At 44.7% G+C, this 25144-nt stretch overlaps 1 long non-coding RNA gene across 1 annotated transcript; it reads left to right on the forward strand.

The window, feature by feature from the left end:
• Positions 1–6688: 6688 nt before the first annotated feature.
• On the forward strand, positions 6689–11407 carry LOC109489351. Its single transcript, XR_002142317.2, has 3 exons — positions 6689–6997; positions 9641–9797; positions 10094–11407. It is a non-coding gene; the product is annotated as an uncharacterized LOC109489351 (long non-coding RNA).
• Positions 11408–25144: the final 13737 nt, after the last annotated feature.

The following is a 25144-nucleotide window of genomic DNA, read 5'->3' on the forward strand; positions in this document are numbered from 1 at the left end:
CTTTCCCTCTGGGAAAGCAAGCTGCCCTACCTCAAGCAAGCCTACGGAGTGTTCCCTGGTATGTCTGGCCAGCAGCCACATGAGTGAGCGCGTGAGCAGATTCTCCAGCCCTGGTGGAAACTTGAGGTGTTCACAGCCTTGGCCAACACCTTGATCAAAGCCTCATGAAGTGTCCTCAGTCAGAACAGCTCCTGAGATCCTGACCAGTAAACTAATAAATGTTTGTTGCTTTTAGTTGCTAAGCTTGTGAGGTAAATTGTTATGTCCAATCGATAACTAATACACTATATTAATTAAATCCCACATCTCAGTGGCTTTACCCAATAAGTGCCCCACCTACAACACACACACAGAGATGCTCACACTATATTTTTAGTTCGAGTTAGGGAGCTCCTGGGAACCTGTCCTACTTGGGTAACAAAGCAATCCAGGCTGCTTCCATTTGGTGGTAGGGAGATAGCTTGGAGGACTCAACTCTAAGGATCCCAGACAGAAAGTGACGTACGTCACCTCTGCTCATATTTCAAGGGCAGAAACCAGTCACGTGACTTCACCCAACTGCATGGGAAAATGGAGGATCATATGGATAGTCAAGGAGTATTAGGTGTTTTCTGCCATGCATGTAACGTAAAAAGTGAAAATCCCCTTTTTTCCTCCCATCACACATTCCTCGTTTGACTACTTGAATTGTGGCCTTTCTGATAGACACACTCATTGCACAAGCACATGGGCTTATGTGTAAAACAGGATCACATTTCTACATTGAGATTTATCTCATTCTTGGTAACATCTGCTTCGTATTCTATGGTAGGGATGTATCATCATTCATTTAATTGTTTCTCTATTAGTGAGGATTAACTTAATAATTTCTATGTCTTAATAGATTTTTCACCTATTACTTCTCTAACTTGACCATATGACATCATGTACATGTATCAACACTAGTCTACAGAGAGAACAAATCTTTTTTTTTTAAGATTTTATTTATTTATTTGACAGAGACAGACAGCCAGCGAGAGAGGGAACACAAGCAGGGGGAGTGGGAGAGGAAGAAGCAGGCTCCCAGCGGAGGAGCCTGATGTGGGGCTTGATCCCAGGACTCTGGGATCATGCCGAGTTGAAGGCAGACGCCCAACGACTGAGCCACCCAGGTGCCCCCAGAGAGAACAAATCTTGTCCCTATCAGCCCCTGCCTCACCCCACTCCTGCTTGCTTCTTAAATAAAGGGCATCATCATATTTGCCCCCAGTTTTAGAGGCAGTAAGAGATGGTAGGGAGTTGTTAAAATATTCGACTTCACTAGCCATCATTCAGATATGGATATAAAGGAAAAGGACAGAAGAGGACCCGCATCTACATACACAGGGTGCTTAGACGCGGTGCTATTCATTTATATATCAATTTCACTACAACCTCATAGTACACAATGAAATAGGTAATTATTTAGCTCCTGTGGTGAAATCCTATTCATGGACTTTAAGTACCTCCCTGCTTCAACGCCCACCGTGTATACTCACCATGTAATTTCTTTTTCTTTTCTTTTTTTCTAGAAAGCAGATAGAGTTAACAGGCTGTGATGATTGCTGCTTTTCTTAGTGAAGATACTATCAAGATCTCTGTGCCCTTTCCCAGAAGATAGACCATGCGTAGTAAAAAAAGAGGAAAGAATATGCAATGTTTGCAAATTTTCTGGGCTAGCGTCTGCTGTAAGTACCCTAGTTTCTTTCCACATCTCTATTAAGGAGCAGACCAAAAAATAAATACATCCCAAATGATGAGACAGAGGTATGACTGGCTGTCTCTGTTGGTTCCCCATTTCCACTCAGGAGTCTATTCAAGAGGCAGAACATTCTCTGCCCTCAAATCAGTTGCCAACTCATGTCTAAGGTTTCTGAGGGTTGTAGGCAAACTCCTCTGGGTCCTTCTTTCTGACCAAGTGAACAGTTCCAGTTCAGAGGCTTGAGACTGCGAGACAGCAAAGCATTCCAACTTTGGCAGAGAGATGGGAACAGGGAGGGTAGTATCTGAATGTTTATAGCATTTTCGTGGATGGGAAATAAAGAAAGAGAAAATTTTCTTGACTGATTTCTGGCTCCTAGAGTCCTACAGCTACCTTCTCCCTGCACCAAAAGAAATACAGTAAGGCTCAGTCTGGACAAAGCACCATCTCCGATCCCAGCAGGTACTAAGATATTATTACCATTTCGATATTGCAGATGAGCAAACAGAGGCTCTGAGAGATTAAGGAACTTGACCCAAGATCTGAGGAACCACACAGACCTCAGGACATGCAGTCTACCTGTTTGGATTGAAATAAGTGATCTCTTGGGACTACTCCACGTTTAAAATATATGATCTACAGAGCTGAGGCCAAATGCATCTAGAAGAGCCCTCCTTCCATCCCAACACCTCCAGCGCTTTCTCTGGACAGGCTAAGAATCCATTCTTCCCCTACAGCCCTTCAGCTGACAAAGAGTATGGGGAGGGGCGGGGAGAGCCCTCTGCTCAAGAATTTGTTTGCACCGGGTCTTCCTGCAAATGGAGGTGGGAGACGATAAAGCTTCCGTCAGACGGGGTTCTAATGGGATTTGTTTTCTAGGATCTGCTGGCTCCTGGCCTTTGTGTGGAACCAGGAAAGGGGAAGTGAAGCTCTTCTGTAAACTGATGGAAAACGCTGCATCCACGTTGAGATCGGAAGGCTGTACGGATTGGGTTACATTCGTGAAGAGTTTGCCTTTTCTTTTATTAAATTAGATCATCCCTCCAAGGATCATTATCTATTATTGGAAGATGTGTGTGTGTTCTGACAGTCCATTCACTCACTTATTCATTCATTTATTCACTTAATAAATATTTACTGAGTGTCCGCTGTGCCTCAAACACAGTATTTGCTAGGAATAAAGTAGTGCACAAAACAAAGACCAAAATTCTTACCTTCGTAAAGTTGGGTTTTTTTGTTTTCCAATCTTGTGTGGGAAGAGAAGCAAAGCCGTAATTAAGTAACGCCAGTGGTGTGTCAGATTACAAAGGATTACTATGGAGAAAAACAAAGCAGAGAAGGGCAAACGTGAGCGTGGGGTAGGGGTGGATGCGATTTTAAATAGAATAGGGAGGAGGTGACATTTGTGAGAGTGGAGTTTTCCAGTAAGGAGCAGCAGAGGCAAAGGTCTCTAGGAAAGGCAGGGTGGGCTGGAGAGGCTGGAGTCGGGAGTAAGAGTGAGAGGGAAGGTCCAACAGATAAGGAGGTGTCAGGACCGGTGGTGCCTTCTGAGGATGCTAATACTGTGGCTTTGATTCTGAGTGGGATGGAAGCATTGCAGGATCCCAGCAGAGAATGGATAAGATCTGACTTATTTTGTGATGGGATCACTCTGGCTGATCTGGTGAAGATCAGCTGTGGGGAGGCCATTTGGAAACGTTTGCAATAATCTAGGGGAAAACTGAGGATAGCTTCGTTCAAATTAATATGGTGGAGGGAGCAAGAAATGGTTTGATTCTGGATATATTTACTGATCTGTGGAATGTGGGATGTGAGAGAGGGGGAGTCACAGAGGACACCTACGTTTTTGGTCTGAACAATTAGGAGGATGGAGTTCACTACTGGGCCGATCAGGGGTTCAGTTTTCAACATGCTAAGTTTGAGATGCCAACTAGATACTCAAACGGCAATCCATGAGTGTATCCCTAGCTTCTACCCACAAGGTGCCAGGAGCATTCCCCATCCCAGTGGTGGCAACCCAAAACATCTCCAGACATGGCTAGATATCCCCTTCGAGGGACCAAATGTCCCTGGTTGAGAACCACTGGTGGAGGGTCTCTACTCTGGACTGGGCCAAGAGCAGCCCCTCTGTCAGCAGTTGCCCGGTGGGGCCGAGTGCTGGGGTAGCCAGTCAGGGGCTCTGCACTGCCCACACCCTGCTTGCAGGACCCTGGGGTCCCACCGCGGGCCCGCTGTGGCATCTCCTGCTCGGTGGGGAATCGCTGCACTACGTCTCCCTAAGGTTCTCTCCTTGGCTCATCCCTGCCTCGAAGGGGGTTGCCTTATAGGCTTGTATACGCTCACCTTTTGGCCGGCATTTTCTATGTTCCCTCCAGCGTCCAGGAAAGAAAGCAAAGGACAGGCCTCTGGCAGCTCTCCTCTGATTTCGTGTCTATTAGCTAAATGAACGGCAGGTGTAGGCAGCTGTTACCCCTCTGGGGAAAACGTTAGACACCTGGATTTGATTGGCTTGCTCTCTGATCACAACGAGCAAGTCAAGAAGCTGATGGATATTTCTTGGTAGAAAAACATCCTACCACCAGTCAAGCAAAAAGTATTTAATGAATCCCTAACCTAAATGCACTTAGCACAAATGTGACCCTCCCCACAACCCAAGACGAGGCATTTCCTCTACACCAATGTAGAGGCACTAATTTGGAATTTAATATGAAGTATCTTACATCTTTTTTTATGTCTCTGATCTTCCCACCCCCTGGATGGGCTGGGATTGCTTCAGAAAGCCTGGTGTGTCGCTTGGATTTTGTGTGTTTCAGTACATTCTATTGGAATGTTTTCTTTCAGACATTTATGTCTGCCAAGTTGGTGACATTTCTCTCATGATGCGTGTCTCTACAAGTTACCAAATGCTATCATTTAAGCTGGAGCTAAATTTCTGCATTGACTAATTCGGCTTTATACACCAGATCCCACTGGGGTTGTGCTCAGAAAGCGGACTCAGGAGTGGCTGCTGGGAGGGCAGGGAGATGTGTGAAGCGAAGGGCACGCAGACTTTGACCAGTTGTTGTCCGATTTAAATTCACCAGGACAAGCTAATCCTAATTCACGGCATGTTATGATTTTGTGAGAGAATTGCTGCTCAGTCTTCCACTTGTGATTTATTAGTAAGTGCTCTCCTGGAGGGTGAAAGGGCCAGGCTATCATTCGGTAGGCGACTTGAAGCGCTTCTGAATCTTCTCCCGTATTCCATCTTCTGGCTTTCTTTCTAAATTATTTCCCTAGAGGAAGGTTTTCCTTATAGTCGCCATTTGAATTATGCAGGATGCTGCTTCATTTATTATATGCTTCTGTATTATTACAGAGTCAGGAGGCTCTGATAAAGCTTTAAGTATAGCAGCTCTGGAGAACGTTCTCATAAGGGGTCCCATTTGGTTAATAGGAGTTTTTCAGGAACGACCACTGTCCCAGCTATGTCTATACACTTTCTCTCGTATCTGCCTGCCACGATAAAGTCTGATAAAACTACCCACTTTCCCAGCCTCCCTTGAAGCTAGACCTTGTTCAGGCCGATGAAATGGCAAAGGAAGTGTACTGGCATGGAAGGGTTTCTGGGAAGGATTTTTCCACATGGACAATAAGAGAGTGATGTATAAGGACCGTGCTTTCTAACAGCCCTGACTACCCACCTGCTTCCTGCCTTTAACTAAAGCCATGTGGGATCACTGCGAGGTAGCGGCCATCTTGTGACCACGAGGGCAAGGTCTGTCCTCCAGAGAACAGCCGAGATGCCAGATTCAGCACTTTGACATAATCGGAAACCCAGCTAAAAGGGGCTTAAGCCATAAGGATGTTTATTATTTCCTTAGAGATGGGTGTTTCTGGTGGTGTTTTAATAATCTACAGTTAAAAGCCATTCAATCACCAACTAAAATTCAATCAGCAAAGTTCACACTCTCATTAACAGAGCTAACATATGAGCCTAGGAGTGCTCTCCTTAATGCCTCTCACTCTGTATATGTAGTCTATAAACTTAAAGAAATGCAAAATACTCCCACAACAGAACAGTAAAATGTGTGTGTAATTGTCTAGGAAGAGACAGAATTTCAAATTATGTTTAATCTATAAGAATCTTTAAGATTGACCAAATCAGGCAAATAAGACAGCAAAAGTAAGGCTGCCAGTAAGTTCTAAAGATGAAAATATCTATATAACATTTAAGTCTGGGTTAAGGCAAGCTGCGCAGAGGCTCTGAAATCCCATACTCTGTGATTTAAATGACCCATTTACAATTTAATTTGTCCCCAGCCCTTTCACTCTGGAGTCTCCTTTGGATTCTTTTTTTTTCCTTAAGATTTTATTTTTGTTTATTTGACAGAGAGAACACAAGCAGGGGAGCAGGCAGAGGCAGAGGGAGAAGCAGGCTCCTGAGTAGGGAGCCCAATGTGGGGCTCAATCCCAGGACCCTGGGATCATGACCCGAGCCAAGGACAGACAAATGCTTACTGACTGAGCCACCCAGGCGCCCCTCCTTTGGATTCTTTGCCACGTGGAAGTCAAGCTGTGAATGAGTGCATTCTCTTATTATCTACAAAAGAACCAGGGTAAACTGGAAGCAGGTCCCCCGTGCTCTGAGCGGGATTCAACCACTTCCCTTTGGCTTTCTCTGTCAAGTCTAGCAGTCCTGAAAAAGGACGCTTCTCTCCCACATTCTGAGCATTCCTGAAAGGACTTGGCCTTTGGTTCACAACTGCTCCTGCATTAAGGGCAAACGTTCAGTTAGTAAAAGGTCTAGGTGTGCAATGGTATTTTGAATATAACTCCTTAAGATACAGAACCTTGTAGGATCTGGAAATCGAAATTATACTTGGACTGGCAGCTTGTAGCAGTAAGATTCATCTCAACGTAATTTTAAAGAGCTGAGTTCCTAAGCTGCCTGAATCAGCCTTTGAAAGAAAAAAGACGCACTCAGGATGCCAGGGCTGTGCTACGCCAGCGATCCCGAGATGCTCAAATATGCTCACTCTGAACGGGGTGATGCACTGCGACATGTTCGGAGGGAGGACTGAATTCCATGAGATGAGAAAGCCATTGATACAGGCTTTTTCATGCAAGTTGACTAATAAACTTCTCAAAGGATTATACTAACATCAACTGCTTTCTCTAGAATAATGTACACCAGGAGGCTGAAAACTTCTCGGTGGGCCGCTGGCAGCAGAATTTATCACCGGAAGGGAGCCAGCTCTGGCAGGCAGAGCCCTCCAAGATCTCTCGGGGACGAAGGTGAGAGCTGGCGGGCTTGCATGTTGGCGGGTCCTGCAGAGGCCCGGAAGGAAATGGCAAACTGCTCCCCGTGAGGCATTTCTGTACTGCTGTGCCAGGGTGTGAGAGGAAGGGGGAGGCGAGGGAGAGGCAGGAGGACTTGGAGTGAGGCCATGGAAATTCAGGGCATTAGGTGGTCCTTGGAGCGTTCCATGTGGCTGGAAGGCTGGAAGGGCTTCAAAGTACAAGGGTGTCTTGTTGAACTTGATGTTCCCTGTGTTGTAAACTCTTCTTTGGTCTCCCTCTAAGTCTTCAGTGCAACCTACTAAACACCAAATCTACCCACTGTGAGAGGATGCTTTTGGTGGCATTTGAGGAGGGGGCTGCATTTTAGGTCTGATCTGCACAGTACCCACTAGAGATGACATCCATGGGATGGCAAGGTGGTTTGCAGCCTGAAGAAGGGATGGGGGACAGAGGGGAGCAGAAGAATTTAAAGCACCCTTCCCCCAGCCGCATTCTATGGGAAATGTTTGGAAATCGTGGACAGGGTTTGCGGATTTGTGTAATACCATCTTGCACCTTGCATCAGGACTTGCGAGTCCCTCCCAGGTGGGGAGCGGGGCATCTTTCTCAGGCTCTTTTGTACGCCCAAGGTCTGGGCTGGTGCTGTTTGCTGCTCCAGAGGCACCCTGCACCCTTCTCTGTTCTGCTCTCTGCCCCGGGAGGCTGGCAGGGTGGACCTGGCTTCTGGTTGGCTCTGGCTCATGGGGAGCCCCATGCGGAGCCTCTGCAGGAGGTTAGAAGAAGGGAGGAGAGTGAAGGCAGGGTTCCTACTCCCCGGCCTCCTCCCTGTGAGGTCACTTTGGGTTATGTTTGGCCCTGTCCTATGATCCCTGCTTTCTCTTAAGGTGACCATCTTTCTTTCCAGGTTTTAATCACCATTCCCTTCCTTCTAGGTAGGGTGATCAATTTTCCTGGTTTGCTGGAACTGAGGGTATTCCCAGGACATGGGATTTTGGGTTCTAAAACCAAGACAGTCCTGGGCAAATGGGGACGAGCTGGTCACTTGAGCCCGAGGAACAGTTAACGGCTCCCTTGCTAGTTCTAGCTTCGGGTTACTGAGCTGTCTCTTGTGATTCCCACACCCCCGTCCCTACCTTTGTAAACAGTCCTTTGGTAAAACAAACAGACACACCGTCCTGGAATGATCTCTCCAAGCATGTTATCTCTTTCTTGTCGGGTCCTGAGTGATATGCTAGCTGTCCATGAACACTCATGACCATGTTCTCTCTCAGCTGTGGTTTCCTCAACTGTCAAATGAGACAGTTACACTAGAACATTCCCTTACAGCTTTCCAGCTCCAACATCACATGGAAATATTATCTCGATGCCTTAAAAAGTTTTTTTTTTTTAAGATTTTTTTTATTTATTCAACAGAGATAGAGACAGCCAGCAAGAGAGGGAACACAAGCAGGGGGAGTGGGAGAGGAAGAAGCAGGCTCATAGTGGAGGAGCCTGATGTGGGGCTCGATCCCATAACGCCGGGATCACGTCTTGAGCCGAAGGCAGACGCTTAACCGCTCTGCCACCCAGGCGCCCCAAAAAGTTTATTTTTAAAAACAAAACAAAAAAAATTAAAATTTACTGCCAAATAATAAAGAAAAAAGAAGGGAAAAAAGGAGGGAAAAAAGGAGGGAAAGTAGGGAGGAAGGAAGGAGGCAGAGAAGGAGGAAGTGAGCTAGTTGCAGTAGGGAAAATCTTCTGGACTGGAAAACACAACATTCCCAAGGTTACACATACTAGGGAGCAAATCTGCTTCATGACGGGCATGAAATGAAAGCGTAATCACAGTGTGGGTAGAAACCAGGAAGAAGGGACTGGGGAGGAGTAAATTTTGAGTGAGTTTTCTTAGGCTCATGACAAAAGCCCATCTCAGATTGAAGTCACCTGTTTCTTGCCTATTCTCTACATTAGTGGAACAATGTTCTTCGTTTCCTTTCCAAGACTAGTCTCATTTAGAAGAAATAAAATAGTGTAAGACACTACCTTGTGACAACTTGGCTCTCAATGATCCCGGTAGTTGCCTATAAATGATGCTCATTAGAGGCTAGTTGTGTGGCCTTCGCTTCTGATAAACACATTGTTCTTTCACTAACTCATTAAAATCTTTCCGAGTATTTACTATGTCGTGAGTGATGCATTAGACACAGAAGCAGAAAATATGGCAAATTTCCTGCTTTCATGATGCTTACATGCTAGCAGGCACTTGGGGGAATAGGGTCACAGTTTACCAAGAGCTTACACGTATGTGATTGTTTTTCTCGCCTTTGATCTTGGCAACAGTCTGGTGAGATTAGCCACTGTTTAAAACAACCTTCCTTTTGGGGCTTCTGGGTGGCTTAGCCAGTTAATCATCCTACTCTTGATTTCGGCTCAGGTCATGATCTCAGAGTCATGGGATGAGCCCCTAGTCGGGTCGTGGGTCGAGCCTCTGGTGGAGTCCCAGGTGGAGTCCCACATAGGGCTCCAAGCTCAGCACAGAGTTTGCTTGTCCCTTTCCATCTGCTCCTCCCTCCCACTTGCTCTTGCTCTCTCTCTTTAAAATAAATACATAAAATCTTTAATACAAACCAAAATCCAAACCTTCCTATTAAACCCAAGGTTCAGGTTGTCCCGCGACTCGCCCACGGCTGTGTCCCTCATAAATGGCAGCAGTGTGACTGGAATGTGGCTCTTCTCACCTGGAGTCCAGCACGCCCCCAACACACCGCAGTCCACGCTTGCCTGGGTCTCTTCTGTTATCCTGAAGGAAACGCAGGTATGATGCACGGGCCTGGCCTAACGATGAACGTCTGGAATGAGGGGTGCAGTGACAGCTCTTTGGACATAAGCAAGTGTTCTATTTAGAGCCAGTCTGGGGTGCGGATCTGAGGGGGCTCTGTGAAATACAAGCACACTGTGACACGTCAGGGGAGATTTTCTGTTACCAGCTAATTATCACTTGAATTTGTCAAGAAGGGAAAAAGCGCCTCTCACATTTTATTTTAAAATATGAAAACCTTTGGAAAATATGAAAAAGTTGGAGGGTGATTTGCTCCTCTTCTCTCTCCGCAGGCGGCCCCAGTCAGACCTGAAACAAGGGGTGGCAGGAGGGCTGTCAGTGCAGGGGCCCCTGGGGCGCTGCACAGGGGGGCACTCCCTGGACGTGATTTCACATGGAATAAGATGCAAACCTCACAGACCAGCGCCTGGGAAGGAAACAGAGAGGATGGAAATGAAAGATGGATCTCAAAGCAATTAACTAGAGATGATTTATACCCAGAAGGGTTGCTGAGGCGGAGAGAATGAAGCCAGACTCAAAAGACCACATAAAATATGATTCCATTTATATGAAATATCCAGAACAGACAAATCCCTAGAGATAGATACAAAACAGATTACTGGTTGCCAGGGGCTCAGAAGGCAGGGAGGGAGGATAGGGAGGGACTGCTTAATGGGTACAGATTTCCTTTTAGGGTAATGAAAATGTTCTGGAACTAGGCAGTGGTAATGTTGCACAGCATTGTGAACCCGCTGAATGTCACCAGTTTTTATGTTAAGTGTATTTTACCACAATAAAAAAAACATAGACACATATACACACACTTTAAAAAAATCATCCTACTGGTTGGTTAATACCAATTTCAGTCTCTAAGGTACTTTTGCAACATAGCTGATGAATGGTCATCCGGATTGTACCAGAATATCCTCACTGAAAAGAAAATTGTTCAAAAGTAAACATATTTCATTTTTAGGAAGCCCCGATTATTAGAAAACTCACTGTTAAAGTGAACTCAAATCAATATTCTTGAGAGAGAGAGGGAGAAAAGAGGTGGCAGTGTGCTGAGTGATCAGGGTGAAATTCAGGTATTTCCCACATTTGTATTTGTGCCTTTAGAGAGAGCCCAATTCTGGTCTTGGGGCGACAGTCTCGCAAAGACAGCTACATTAAGGTATCTTCCAGTCTGAAGTGGGGTGGCTACATTTTCCTGAGCACGTGAAACGAAAAGGCTTGTATAGAATTCAGGAGTTATGTCTGGAATTATTCCAGAACTTGGAATCATAAACGATTCAAAATCTACCCTCAATGAGCACTGCTATAGAGGGACAGGAATCTAGAAAAATTCTCAGAATTTTCTACTTGAAGAAATAACACTACTACGCTCATTTTAAAATGAGAGGATCGTGGGGGAAAATGCACGAGAAAAACCACATTACCAGTAATGTTCTGTGTTTTATAAACAGATACAAAATCAAAAGTCTTTCTAAAATGAAGCCCCCAAGGGCTTGGATTTATAGAATATTATGCATCCACTTTTCCAAAAACATGTCTACTGTGTAAATCCAAACACACGTGCATTCCCTTTATTTATATGCTATACCCTAAATCGTCCACACGCATACATAGTTTAATATTAGGAGACATTAATAGTTCAGAAACTCTTNTTCCAAAAACATGTCTACTGTGTAAATCCAAACACACGTGCATTCCCTTTATTTATATGCTATACCCTAAATTGTCCACACGCATACATAGTTTAATATTAGGAGACATTAATAGTTCAGAAACTCTTGGGGTGCCTGGGTGGCACAGCGGTTAAGCATCTGCCTTTGGCTCAGGGCGTGATCCCGGCGTTATGGGATCGAGCCCCACATCAGGCTCCTCCGCTATGAGCCTGCTTCTTCCTCTCCCACTCCCCCTGCTTGTGTTCCCTCTCTTGCTGGCTGTCTCTATCTCTGTCAAATAAATAAATAAAATCTTAAAAAAAAATAGTTCAGAAACTCTTTTGCATTCCAGTTTAATTAATAGTGAGAAAGATCAACAGAAACAAGCAAGTGGTTTCCTGGGAGCCGGGCTCATGGAGTTCTGAGGGGAACAGGCAGTAACAGTTGATTCCGACTTCAGATTCGCATGGGGCTCAGGTCCCCAGTCCCTCATCTTTGTGCATCAGCTCCCTTTGTGCTTCTCACAGCTCATCTATGGAGTGCCATGAGTAATTAGGGCTCCCTTCTACCGGGTGTTGAAGAGCTTTGTGGTGGCACAAAGAAAAATGCGAATTTTGTCCCTGGGAACTAGCTGTGTTTTGTTTTCAAAGCTCTGCTTTTAGACTGTTCCCAGCAAAGGAACATACTTACCTTTTATCATCATTGTAGCGGAAAAACACCCGCCTGAGGATGTGGGCTGCTGAAAGCTGTCGGAGCCTGCCTACCTTCAGCATTTAGTGACGACGTTAGAAGCGTTCTGCAGCCCATACTCGGATCTGACTCAATGTGGGCAGAAGCCAGAAATACCAGCGCAATTGAGGGAAAACAGGAGAGCAGCAAGGGAGAAGCCTGGAGGAAAGGAACCTTTGTTTTAGACCTCGGGAGGAGACAGAAGCAGGTTAAGTCTGCAAAGGACGTGAAAAACATCTATCTCTCCCAGAAAGTGGTGAGCGCAGGGTAAAGAAAGACCCACGCAACGCTCCTATTCATTGGAGCTTCGAGGCCTATGATTTTCTCTAAGTGTGGGAGGGGCAGGTAGTTTGAGATGAAGGAGAGGCCCAGAGCACCCTGTCAGGGTGAACACTTTGCTCCCCCCTCCCTCCCTTCCTGTGGATTTATTAGGCAGGCGGGCAAATCGGTGTGCAAAGAATAGATTTGCTGGAATAACAGCTGGGTAAATGGCACATTATGCAATTTCGCAGGCACACGGTGATCTGCAGTTGCACAGAAATGAGATTATAGGAGGCAAAGGGCTCTGCAGCGCCAGCTTTGGGCCGAGCATTGCCCTTGCCGCCCGCGCTGCTCGAGGAAGGGTCTTATTTGCAGTCTGTCCTGCTGCCACAGGTCCCTGCGTCGCCGTCCCTAGCACGGAGGTGGTGTTACTCACCCGCGCGAGGAGGACGTTTTAACTCTCCATCTTCCCCTCCAGCGTGCAGTATTGATTTTCTGCTGTAAGGAGACAGAAAGACCTTTCTTCAAAGTACCTTTGGAAGCAGGGCCGGCCTTGGACTGAGCTTTGTGAGCGAGGACCTGCATTCAGGGAATGCAGAATCTCTTTCGAAGTCGCAAATTGTGTTTGCGCGATTTACTAGTCACAACAAGTTCGTGTTTTACTGTTAGGTGTTCGAGAAAAATCCAACCGACCGAAGCCGCTTCATCACTTGATTAGTCTAAACAAGTCTGGATCATTAGCCGGGTTAATTACTACTATGTCATATTTTGAAGGTGGTGCCAGTTCAAAAATGTAGAGATAATCGCTCTATGAAACTGGGTGTGAGGGATATTCCCTGGGATGGCACCTTGACTATGCAAATGCTCTCCTTTTAAAATGTGATTTGCAAAAATAAGGAGTATTGGAACATTCTCCAATCTGGAATTGTATTTTGCAGGAGTTTATGAGAACTCTGATCCTGCCCTGCAGGCATAAGGAGCTCACCAGTAGCATCTCGGAAAAGAAAAAAAAAGTTAACAGAGCTATCCCTTGCTCTAAAAAAAAAAAAAAATCCCAGTATATAGTATGCTGAATTTGTAGTCTTGATAGAGCAGAGAATTAGTCTTTTATTACTTTGAAATTAAGTGCTCAGGTTCAATGGCTCCCCATTGTTTAACAAATTAAGTACAGAGTCCTTTGCCTGGTTTCAAAAGGCCTTGAACCACATACAACCAACATCTACATGCCGAGTGTGAGATTGCAATGTGTTTTTATTAAATATAAACACCATAAAATACAGTAGGAGAAATTCCTGAGGTCTGGAGTGGGAGGAAAAAAACCAGAATGCATGGACCACAGGAGAACTGCTTCTTCGATTCATTGATCCATTCGAGACATATTTCCTGAGAAGTAACTGACGGAGATGCATGGTGAATGGTACTCAAAATGAAACAAAAAATGCCATTAATGACTTCCTGGTAGCTAGAGGTGAACATACTCATTTACTTTGGAGTACACCCTCTCTGTTTTGGAAAGGACCAACTTTTTGGTACCTTTTCGTTATGCAACTGTAAGGCAAATTTGGATAGGGACCAAGGAGGTCTCTTGGAGGAAGGGAACAGAGAACTTTGCATTTGAGGTTTTGTGCTCAACAGCATGTCAGGTGGATTGAGGTGACCATGATTGAGGATGGCCGTTTATAAATGAAGTCCTCAAGAAGAAACTGACTTGAAGGAGGACGGCAGTCTAGAGCGGTGGCCAAGGCCAGCATCATCATTAGAAACAGACACAGGGCATCAGTGTTTGGCTGATGCTAGAATCCCTCTTGGCCAAGGAGGAGAGAGAGGGAGAGAGAGAGAGAGAGAGAGAGAGTGTGTGTGTGTGTGTGTATGTGTGTGTGTAAACATAAAAAGCTCAGTACACAACAGGTGATGGCTTTGGAAGCCCAGGCTGATGGCAGTGTGCTGTGAGCACTGCTGGGTACAAGGAAGAGATGTTGTTCCAACCCTTCCCTGCCCCCAAGGAAATGCCATCATACTAGTGAGTTCCTTGTTACCAGAACATGACCAGGAGTGGACAGGGACTGCTCAGAATTGCCAGAGCTTCTGATTAAGGGGACCTTTTTGGGGGGGGGCAGAAACCCCATGATGCAAAGAAGGGGGCTTTTCAAAAGATAGGCACAATTTTACAGGCCACTGGAGTTCTCAACTTATCTTGTAGCTGGGGGTGGCAGTGAGACTTTGTATTGAGGAAAGATGCACATGACTGAGGTAAATGGAAACGGGGATCTGAGCTGGTTGGACTGAAACCAGAATGGAATATGCTAATCACATGGCCTGAGTTGAGAGTATCAGTCAGGGTTCTTCAGAGAAGCAAATATAGCTACGTTTAATATACCGATAGAGAAAGAGAGGGAGGAAGAGAGAGAGAGAGAAAGAAATTCATTTTAAGGAATAAGTTCACGTGGTTATGGAGGCTTGGCAACTCCGAAACCTGCAGGACAGGCAGGCAGACTGGAAATTGAGATAAAAATTGATGTTTCAGTTTTGAGTTCAGAATCCACACAGTAGGTCAGCAGCCTGGCAACTCAGGAAGGACTTTCATGTTCCATTCCTGAGGTAGAATTCCTTCTTCCCTGGGAATCCTCAGCTCTGCTCAGAAAGCGCTCAGTCGATTGGTAGGTAGGGTGACACCTACCTACATTATGGGGGGTAATTGTCTATTTAAAATCTGCTGCTTGGAAATGGTAAGCACATCTGCAACAGATCTTCACAGTAATACCTAGATCAGTATTTGCCCGATGAACTGGGCACCTACGGCCTAGCCAAGCTGACCTCTAAAATCAACTGTCAACACTGGGAAACGGGGCAGCCTGGTTATTGAACATAGGAATTGCCAACTTGGTAATGGAGTAGCAAATTTATCACAAAATTAAGGTACTAAGCAGTATGTAGAATGTGTCATAAAAGGGGTGCAAAGTGATATAGGGGTTTAAGGAGTGGAAGTTTATATACACCTGCGGTGACCCAGATAAGGACATTATAGTTAGAAAGTAAGGCCAGACAAATTTCAGAGGAAAGCGTTGACTTGGCATAACACAGCGTTGCATTGCATAGCATAGCATGAGACATGTAGAAGGCACCAGAGGACTGGAACAGACTGGAAATAGAGAATTAAATGCAAGGTGACTATTGAAGTTTCTGAGCATAGGAGTGACGTAAATACAATGACTGTACAGGATGGGTTGGTGTGCAAATACTTTTGAAAGCAATGGTGAAAAACAAAAGCAATCTGGTTGATTGGCAGCAGAATAAGAACCTTTATGGATCCGTCTTGAGTGATGTACTTCCCTTCAGCGATCCTGCAACCCCGTAAAAGACATGAGGAAGTCCTCTGGATGGAGATGTGTGTGTGTGGTGTGTGTGTGTGTGTGTGTGTGTGTGTGTGTATGCAGGCACAGCTGTGTGTGCACGTGTGCATGTGTGTGTGTGAGTGTGCGTGAAGAATTTGGACAGGTTTGGTTTGCATTTTTGAAACATTACTCTGGCCACCACATTGGGTATAGGTGGCAAAGAGCAAGACTGAGGACAGGGAGCACAGCTCAGAAGAGAAGAAATGTTCTGGGGTTTCAGTGTTATGGGAGAGAGCCGCTCAAAGAAGACTCCACAGAAGCTGCCTTTGATGTGGGTCTTAGAGGACAAGGGGATTCAGTAGGTGGAAGAACACAGGCAAGTGTTCGAACAAAAGCAGGAATAAAATATACATACAAAGAAAGCCAGTTGGCTGAAGCATATGGTTTGTGGTGACGTAGGAGTAAAGGCTTGAGAGGTGTCTCGGAGATAAATGGCGGGGGCGGGGGGTACTTTGTCATTTGGTACGCAATTTCAGGGGGTCAGGGGTGTCATAGAAGGTTTGATTTTTGAACAGGATAGTGATGGGATCAGCACTGTGCTCCAGGGAGACTACTATAACAAAGGTGTTCTGGATAGATTTGACACAGAACAACGTGGGATGAACAGTTGGGAGGCTAACAGCTGTTAGGCGGTGAGGGATGGAAACCAGGGTTGAGGGTATAACAATTGAATTAAGGAGTCCTGTTTTAAAGATATTACAGCAGTCAAACCTATAGAACATGATAACTAATTTGGGGTAGAGTGAACAGAAATAGAAGCAGAAATTACTATTTGCAGACAGTATGAGTGAAAAAACAGGGATCATATTACCAGATGAGAAACTAGTATGGAAGACAAGGTAATGATTTCATCTTCAGACATTTGAACTTAGCGTTTCGGTGGGACAGTCTGGGGAAAATCTTTAGAACCCAGTTATAAACATGGTTTGGAATTTAAGAAGGAGGTCAGGATTAGAAATACGTATTTGTTTCTAATGGTTGTCTTGGGGAGTATGCCTGGGATAATCCTATGCCTGGAGGGTTTGCCTTGTAAATATCACTTCCAGTTTACAAGGACAACACAAAGTAGTGGTCAAAAGCTTTGCTTTGGCTTCAGCTAGGTCCAACCCAGCTATTTACAGACTCCATTAACATTGGGGGATATTACGCCTCTCTATGACTTGGTTTTCTTTATCTGTGAGTTGGAAATAATAATATCAGGATAGTTATATTAACTAAATTAATGCACATGAAATACCTGGCTGGGCTGCTTTCGTTACACTGCTGGAACTGTTAGCAGAAGTGCCTTTCCTCCTCTAGCCAGACCCAAGACAATCTTCCTTTCCTGCCCATCTAAAATCTCACGTGAAACTCCTTTTCCTCTGCCAGCATGAGTTGAATTCACCTGTTACGATGAGGAAGTGCAATCATAACTTGTCCATCTGTGGGTCGTCTTTCTTCTCCTCTGTGTCTTGGGAGTCCAGTTAGTGATGTAAAGGTTGAATTGTCTGAGGATGTTTCTCTAGTTTAGTCTCACGCATGTAACAGAAAAGAAGTTGTTTATTTTTCCCCTTGGAAGAAGAAAAATCAATCCTTAACCTGACAAATTCACTTGCATAGAGATGATAGCTAAACTTGCAGGAGTGGATGGCTCTGCCACTGGAGTGGGGGTGGGGAGAGAAGAACATCTAGAATAGACCCTTGGGGGATATTCTCATTTATGCGTTACAGAGAAGAAGAACTTGCTGTTGTTGACACTAATGAGACAACCATAATTCATAATGAGGACCTTATTTCTTTTGTTCACCAGCAGTATTCATCCATTCATTCATTCAACAGGTATTTATTGTTATCTACTATATATAAGCCATTAAATAGAGCAGTGAAAAAATTAGGCAAAAAAATATTGGCTTTCATGGAGCTCGGACTATAGCAGGCACTTGAAAGAATACTTGTTAAATGAATATTTGGGCAAGAAGCATTTTGAATGGAGCCTCTATTAAGTGCAAGCACTGTGTTTGATAGGCACTGGGAAGTTTTTGTAAAGGAGTAAAGCTAGTAGGTGATACTTGGAGGATAGATCGGACTTAGAGGAATGGAAAGAAGGGCAAATACTTCGGGCAGAAAGATGGATGCAAGGAAAGGGCAGAGATGGGTGTTTGTGTAACGTCTTTAAGGAATAAAAAGACAGTAGCTGGTAGTTTTGGGGAAACACCCATTTGGCTATAGGAGTGGAAAGGAAGGGAATAGAGATAATGAGGTCAAAAGTCCTGACTCATGTTGCAAAATAAAGAACACCTTTCTTTATTTTGCAACATGAGGCTCCTACTTTGAGCAGGAGCCTTCTTCCATCATCTCCAAGATAGACAAATTTGACCATTACAGAATTTTCTGGTCAATAAGAAGAGAAAACTAGCATCTGTTAAGTTTCTATTAAGTGCCTGACATTAGATTAGGAGGTATGCATATGTAGGACCTATATGAATTAGTTCTAGAATGCTCTTGTGCAATAAACATTATATTTCTTCTTTAATTAATTAAGATTATGTCTGAGTTGGCCCAAACCAGCAAGGGTTGGTGAGAAACTGAATTTCAATTCTTGCTGGGAAGGAACAGCTTCTTCCCCTCCCTTTGGGGAGTACCATAACCTCAGAATTTGCACTATCCAGGAGGTGTGGATAGGCTCTCTGGTCTTTGGTCCCTTGGTATTAAATTGTTTATTTTGTATGTCTTCTCTCTTTGTCAGCTTAGTCCCTGAGCCATTGCCCAGACCTCCACTCTTGGTGTTAAACCCCCACCCATCCATGAGGCAACTCCATTAAGGCTCCTGTCATCTTTGGGGGGCAGGTTTCTGGCTCTCCTCCAGTCCCCAGTCTACACAGTACCTGGGGGTGGGGCACTCTCAAAGCACCTGGCTCCTCCCTCTTTTCCCTCATCCCCCTCCAAGGATCTTGTTCTCTTAGACTGGCCTGTGTGAAGTTATTTTTAGGGCAGCTCATGCAGCCAAAGAATTTCTTTCCCTCCGTGGCCAGGAAGTCAAAGACAGAAGAATTATGGAAGGAAGAGGAAGATAGAGGCTTATGATGCTGGGACATGGGAGAAAAAGGGGGGCAAAAAGAAAAAAGAGAGAAGCAAGAAAAGACAAAAATTAATATGCCGAGGTACCATCCTGCCATATGCATTATATCCTCTAATCCTCCAAATCCCAGAGCAACGTGGGTATTGTTATTACCATTTTATAGAGGAGCTCATTCATTCAATAAATGTGTACTAAGTGTCTTTTTTCTGCCTTAGTGTTCTAGGCTCTGGAAGAAAAAAACCCAACAGTGAACAAGACAGACGAAAAGCCAGATGAAGACACTAAGTCTCTGAAAGTAAATAACATGCTTGAGCTCACATAATCCATAAGTGGAAAAGCTAGAATGGAGCCCAGGCCTATCTTTCTCCCAAGTCCACATCATCGTATCATGTGATGCTGGTGTTGCAATGCAGGCTGTTCTGCAAAACATGCTGGAACTTCTGGCAGAAATGTGACGTCACGGGCAGTCGTAATAAAACTGCTTGACAACCGTCAGACGGTTTGAGGGGTAAGGCATGCTCTATCTCATTCAACCCTCACAAGAAATCCACGCTTTCATTTTTCTGGGTTCAAGGACACTAAAAATGAAGTGTTACATTCCTTACCTAAATCATCAGGCTAGGAAGTAAATGAGCAGAATTTCATTCTAAATTTACCTTATTCTAATCTGGGGCTCTAAAGAGCATTGTGCCTCATCCTAATTGTCTTGGGGTCTTGTCTTTGGGAAAAAAAGTAAGTCAAAACTCCCCCTTTCTCCCTGCTCAGTCCTGCCTCAGGACTGAGTGCTTATCAAGCTGGCCAGGAGAGGATAGCCAGCTTCTCTTCCTTGTTCAAACTTTCCTCCCCCTTGGTTATCAACACCTACTGTTTGGGCTTCTCCCGGTTTGGTTATAGGGATCAGGAAGGACACACAAGGGACAGGGAAAGTCTTAAAGCTTGGGGCCTTTTGTGGACTCAAAAAGTCCTGTGTTAACTCTCGCTCCCAAGGGTCTCCACAGAGGTTCCTTGGGGATGCCCCTACTCTGGACATGGCTTCTAGAGGTCCTCTGGCTAGCCCTAGACTCCCCCCATTTTGACTTCTCAGTTATAAGTGAAGATCTGATCCTTGTAGTCTTCAAATTCCAGAAAGCATGTATTTTGCTCTCTAGATGGTTCTTTTGAAGGCCCCTCATTTGGGGCCTTCATGGGGCAGGATCACTTCCTTGCCCTCTGCCATGGAGGGGTGACTCAAAGGGAAGGGAAATGACCCAATCCAACGCGTGACTTATTGCCTGCCTCTGCAGCCCTGAGAGAGTTTCCGAGTGCCTTCGACACAGCCTGGAGCTGGAGGGTGGGCTAAGGTGGCAAAATGTGGGGTCTCGGTGGATCTTGCAGAGAATATGAGACTATACTGAAAACAGAAACAGTGTCGTGTAACATCCAGTTCGCATTGGCCCCAGAAACTTCTTAAGGAGGCACAAGACCACAGGCCCTGGAATCGAATTGCTGGGTTTGAATCCTTATTTTTTTATTTACTAGCTATGTAACTTAAGGCAAGTTATGAACCTTGCTGTATGTCCATTTTCTCCGCATATCTGTAACCAGGGCTTCTAAAGCACCAACCTCCCAAGGTCACTGGAAGAATAAAGGAGGCAGGCTGTGTAAACGGTTGGAGCACCTGTCATGTGGTTGATGTTCCCCTAATTCTGGGCTGTAGTTACTCTCACTGCTTTTTCCTGTACATCAGCTTCTGAGACAGACTGAAGATCAACACTTCTGATTGCTTCCAGTGGTGGAGCACAGGCATTTGTAAAATCCAAACTCAAGAGGGCAGGTGGGAGAGAGGCCCAACATACGTAACTCCCTCTAGAACTATGGCTTACTTTGCTTTAGAGCTGCCATGATTTTTTTAAAATTAATTAATTAATTAATTTTTACCTTTCAAGAAAGGATGCTGCCTAGTCTGGGCTGCTATGTCTCTTCCAATGTGGTTTTTCCTTCATTTGGGCTGATTACAGGCAATGTGGCATGGTAGCCAAGAAGGCTCAGTCAGACCTCGGCCATAATCTCTGCTCTGACACTTAATAGCTATTGTACCTTAATGAAGATGACTTTTTTTTTTTCTGTGCCTCCATTTCCTCATCTCAAGAAAGAAGGCAATATTACTTTAGTCCTCACCTTGTAGTTTTTACCCTGGTCTGGTCCTGTCTGAGTGGTTTATCCAAAGGACATAGCAATCCTATGGCCCTGTTGCTTGGTTTCTGGAGATCTTCCATTCAGTAGAACACTTTGAGCTGGCATGACTTCTTGCTAGTGTTCCCTCCCACAGCCGCCTGGGGACTGGCTGCCCAGGGACCCCAGTGCTTTTGAGGGCCACTGCTGCTTGGGCGATCATCTCTTTCTCTTTCATAAAGTTGTCTTCCTCATGTGCTTATGTCTAAATAGAAATTACTAAAACATCAAGTCAATGAGGAGCTCAGATTATTATGATTATTTGAGAAGAGAGAGGGAAAGGGGGAGGGAGGGAGGGAAGAAAAGAAAGAGAGAGAACAAGAGAGACCTTAATGTCACAATTAAACATACATGTCTGGCTCCATGTCATATTGCCTTATCAGATTTTTTTTCCTGGGTGTCCATTTCAGTTTGTTGACTATGAATTTTTGTTGATATCAGTCTTTGCACTTATATAGTTTTCCCCTCTGGATCCTCAGTGAGGTATGAAGAAGGCAGTGAGGTGTGCTCAGCCATGGATGGGAGTTTGACAGGAGAGTAGGTGAAGAAAGGGCAAATGAGCAAGGATGCTGAGTGTGTGGACAGGGAGGTGACTGAAGATATAGTTTGAAATCCTCGTCAAAAAGCGAGGGCAGTGAAAATAGTAGTGTTATTGAAGGTCCTGGTGAGGTCCCAGGATAGGGGTACTCATGCTGGTTGTACAGGTAACCTGGAAGGAAAGGAGGGTGTGATGCCTTTCTGAATCAGGATTTGGAGGGTAGACTGCAAAGAGAGGACAATAAATCAGGTGTGCAATAGTCACTGCAAGTGAGCCTCAGGTGATCCGAATATTGAACGGTCCGTCACTCACCCCAGGCTTTAATTTGGTCCTCACTTTTCCTCCAGGTCACATTACAGTCTCTACTTAATATCCGGTTCCCTTATTTTCATCACTAATTTATAGCTTCTCACGTGGCCCTTGGACTGTTGATAGAAGTTGGCATCCTGGCTTTGAACCTTGATGATAGAAAATTTGTATCCTTCCATGGGCATTTCCTACTTGCTGGCTGCTCCAGGGAACCACCCAAATGAATCTCTGGCCCTTCCACTATATATCAACACCGATTCTCTTAGACAGAACCCTTCATGGGTTTACCTTGGCCTCTGCAGAGAGGAGTTGGACACCAGGTTTCTTATCTTCCAGTCCAGAGCTTTTCCTAACACACACTTCCACGCTCCCCTACATGCATGGGAGCCTATTTGTGGGAGACTGTCTGTGCCCAAAGTCCCTGTTTCACACTCTGGTCATGCACCCTTTGGAGCTCCATTGCTGGGTTCCGTGGACTTTCCCAGACCTTCGTCAGACAGCTGCCCTGAGAATGAGGTGATAGTGCTTTGGGGGTGACCAGTCTGTTGTTCCTCTCTCTCAGCACTTCTCTAGCTGGGTGGCCTGACTTGAGCTCAGCCCTCGATATATTTCTGAGGATGTTCTCTTCTCTATGCTCTTTGGAATCAATCAATGGGTTTTCCTAACCCTAAGAGTGATCAATCAATGATTCAGGAAGCTGCAGACAGGACATTCAGTGTAGAACTAGATGTGGTCTTAGCCTAATACTGATGCTGATTTGAGTCATTTGACATTGACTAGAGTCAGAACTAGGGTGTGCTGTGCTGTAGAGCATTAATAAGGCACTAGGAAATATAGCTAACTGTTTTCAGGCACCACTGCTACTCAGTTTACATTTGGAATTCATGAACGTTCAGTGAAAAATCGTGTTTCTCACCAGGTTTCATGCAACCTTACATTACTCAACCCTATCGCTAGACCTCAGTAAAAAGACAAAAATGTCTATCACAAACACATATTCCCTAAAATCTAGAGTAATGGTAACAAGAAGATGACAACAAGGGATAGAATGTGTTAACTTTATGTTGTCTCATTATATCATTTCCTTTAGATCTGTGCAAAAGAAACATCTAAAGCACTTGTAAACAGCCAGCATGGTAGAAAGAACAGCCTTACAATTGTGACTTGTTTCTGAATCAGAGTCCACCCCGACTAACTATGTTACCTAGGACACTGTTTACTCTCTCTGAGTTCAGTCTCTTCATTGGTAAAGTGTGGGTACCCAGCTGTCAAAACACCTGCTACACAGGAGATATTTGTGGATAGTGTGGATTGGCTCTTCTGTGTCCATCCAAAACTCTCTATGGGGTACCCCCTCCTTGCAGAGGCTGGAAAGTTAGAAAAGATGTTTCCTAGACTCCCTTGCGGCTAATGTTTTGAGTGTGATTGGAGTTCTGTCAATTACATGCACCTAAACTAAGACTCGACTATGGAACAGAGTTAAGGAGAGAGATATTAGCAGGGAGCAAAGTGCTCATTTCGCTGATGTAGACGGTGACAGAGGCAAGGTGATGGCCGTTGGCAGCTCCAGAGGGAGTGGCTTCCTGCAACTGCAGCAGCGTTCGCTTTCCTTATTATGTGTGATTCTGAGGACTTAGTCTAGAGCTTGCTCCTTCAGGCCTTCCCGCAATTGTGTAAGCACCCTAATACCTGGTGTAATTCTCTTTGTGCTTAAACTATAATAGTGATTTCTGCTGTCCAAGACTGTAACTGAAACAAACCCGAATAAACGTAGCTAGTCCTCCTCGCTATGACTACCTCTATGCTAGCATATATGTGGATTCCACACAGATCGTAGGAAATACAACAAGGAACAGGGCACAATCCCTAAAGAGCTTATTATTTTGTGGAAGAGGCACACCTATAAGTGGATATACTTTAAAATGATCTAAGCACCGAATGCTATCAGCAAATTGTTTTGAGAACCAAAGAATGGAGTAAATGACAGTGGCTTGATGAGCTGGACCAGAAGATGACATTTTATAGACTTGAAAAGAATGAGTAGGACATCAACAGGTGGGGGAAAAGGAGGGGGGGAATGGGAGGAGGGCCCAGCATTTGCAGAGAAATGAAAGTGCCTCTGTATTAGAGAAGCATGAGGGGCTCGGTGGGTCTTGGGTGCGGCCGGGATGGAGTGTGGTTGGTGTAGAATGAGGACCATTAAGGAGTTTGAAAAGTTAAGTTCTGACCAGATTGTGTAAAACTGGATGTGTCTAATTAGGGAATTTAAATTTTATCATCTAGTGATAGTGAGCCAGCAGGGATTTTGAAGCAAAGGAGTGAAAATAAACAATTTTTCTGCTTATGAGGAAAGCTCTGGCTTTAATGTGGAGAATAAATTGGAGGATGAAAGGTCTTCAAAGACATACAGGAGTATGTTTAAAAAAGAGTGAGAGAATGAGGGTAGTTCATAATGGAGAAGGGGGTCAGAATTTGGGATATATTTGTGAAATAAAAATGCACAAAATCGGAAACCAATTGGATTGGAAGGAGAAGAAGAAATGAAGTTTCCAGCTAAAATATAGATTTCACTGGAGTGAGGACTTTGTTCATGGGTATATCCTCCATACTGAGAGTAATGCCTAGCACATGATAGATGGCTAATAAATATTTATTAAGTGAATAAGGTGAATGGCAATGTCATGAATATTGTCATGATGTGGTTAGTTTCCGATGTCTGGAGCATCCAAATTGAAATGTTTCTGATGCAAGTCTGGTGCTTAGAAGAAAGAAAAAGGCTGAAGTTATAAATAGAAGTCATAGAGACAGAAGGTGAAGCATAGATAAGATTCCAGAGAAAGCACATCAGGTGAGGCGAGAACTAATGGTGGACGCTGGGATCCAGCAGACTTAAAAAGTTGGCAGAGCAGAGCTTCCTATGAAGCTTGAAATTCCAATGGGCAGCAATGGCCAGCAACGGATGGGATCCAGGAGAGGGGGGCATGTTGGAAAAGCAGATTAGAAGCAATTTTTTGGTGCATAGTGTCAACTCTATGGTGAGATTGAGTTGGATAAACACATATAACACAGGTCATACCATCTCTAAATGAGGTCTTTAGTCATTCTTTTCTAGTCTCACTTTAATAGAGTTATGGAGATGGGACTCATAGTGCAATGGGTTTGGCACTAGGCGGATGTGGGGA

The sequence above is a fragment of the Ailuropoda melanoleuca genome, chromosome 9 (assembly GCF_002007445.2).
Source record: "Ailuropoda melanoleuca isolate Jingjing chromosome 9, ASM200744v2, whole genome shotgun sequence".
NCBI classification, from domain to species: domain Eukaryota; kingdom Metazoa; phylum Chordata; class Mammalia; order Carnivora; family Ursidae; genus Ailuropoda; species Ailuropoda melanoleuca.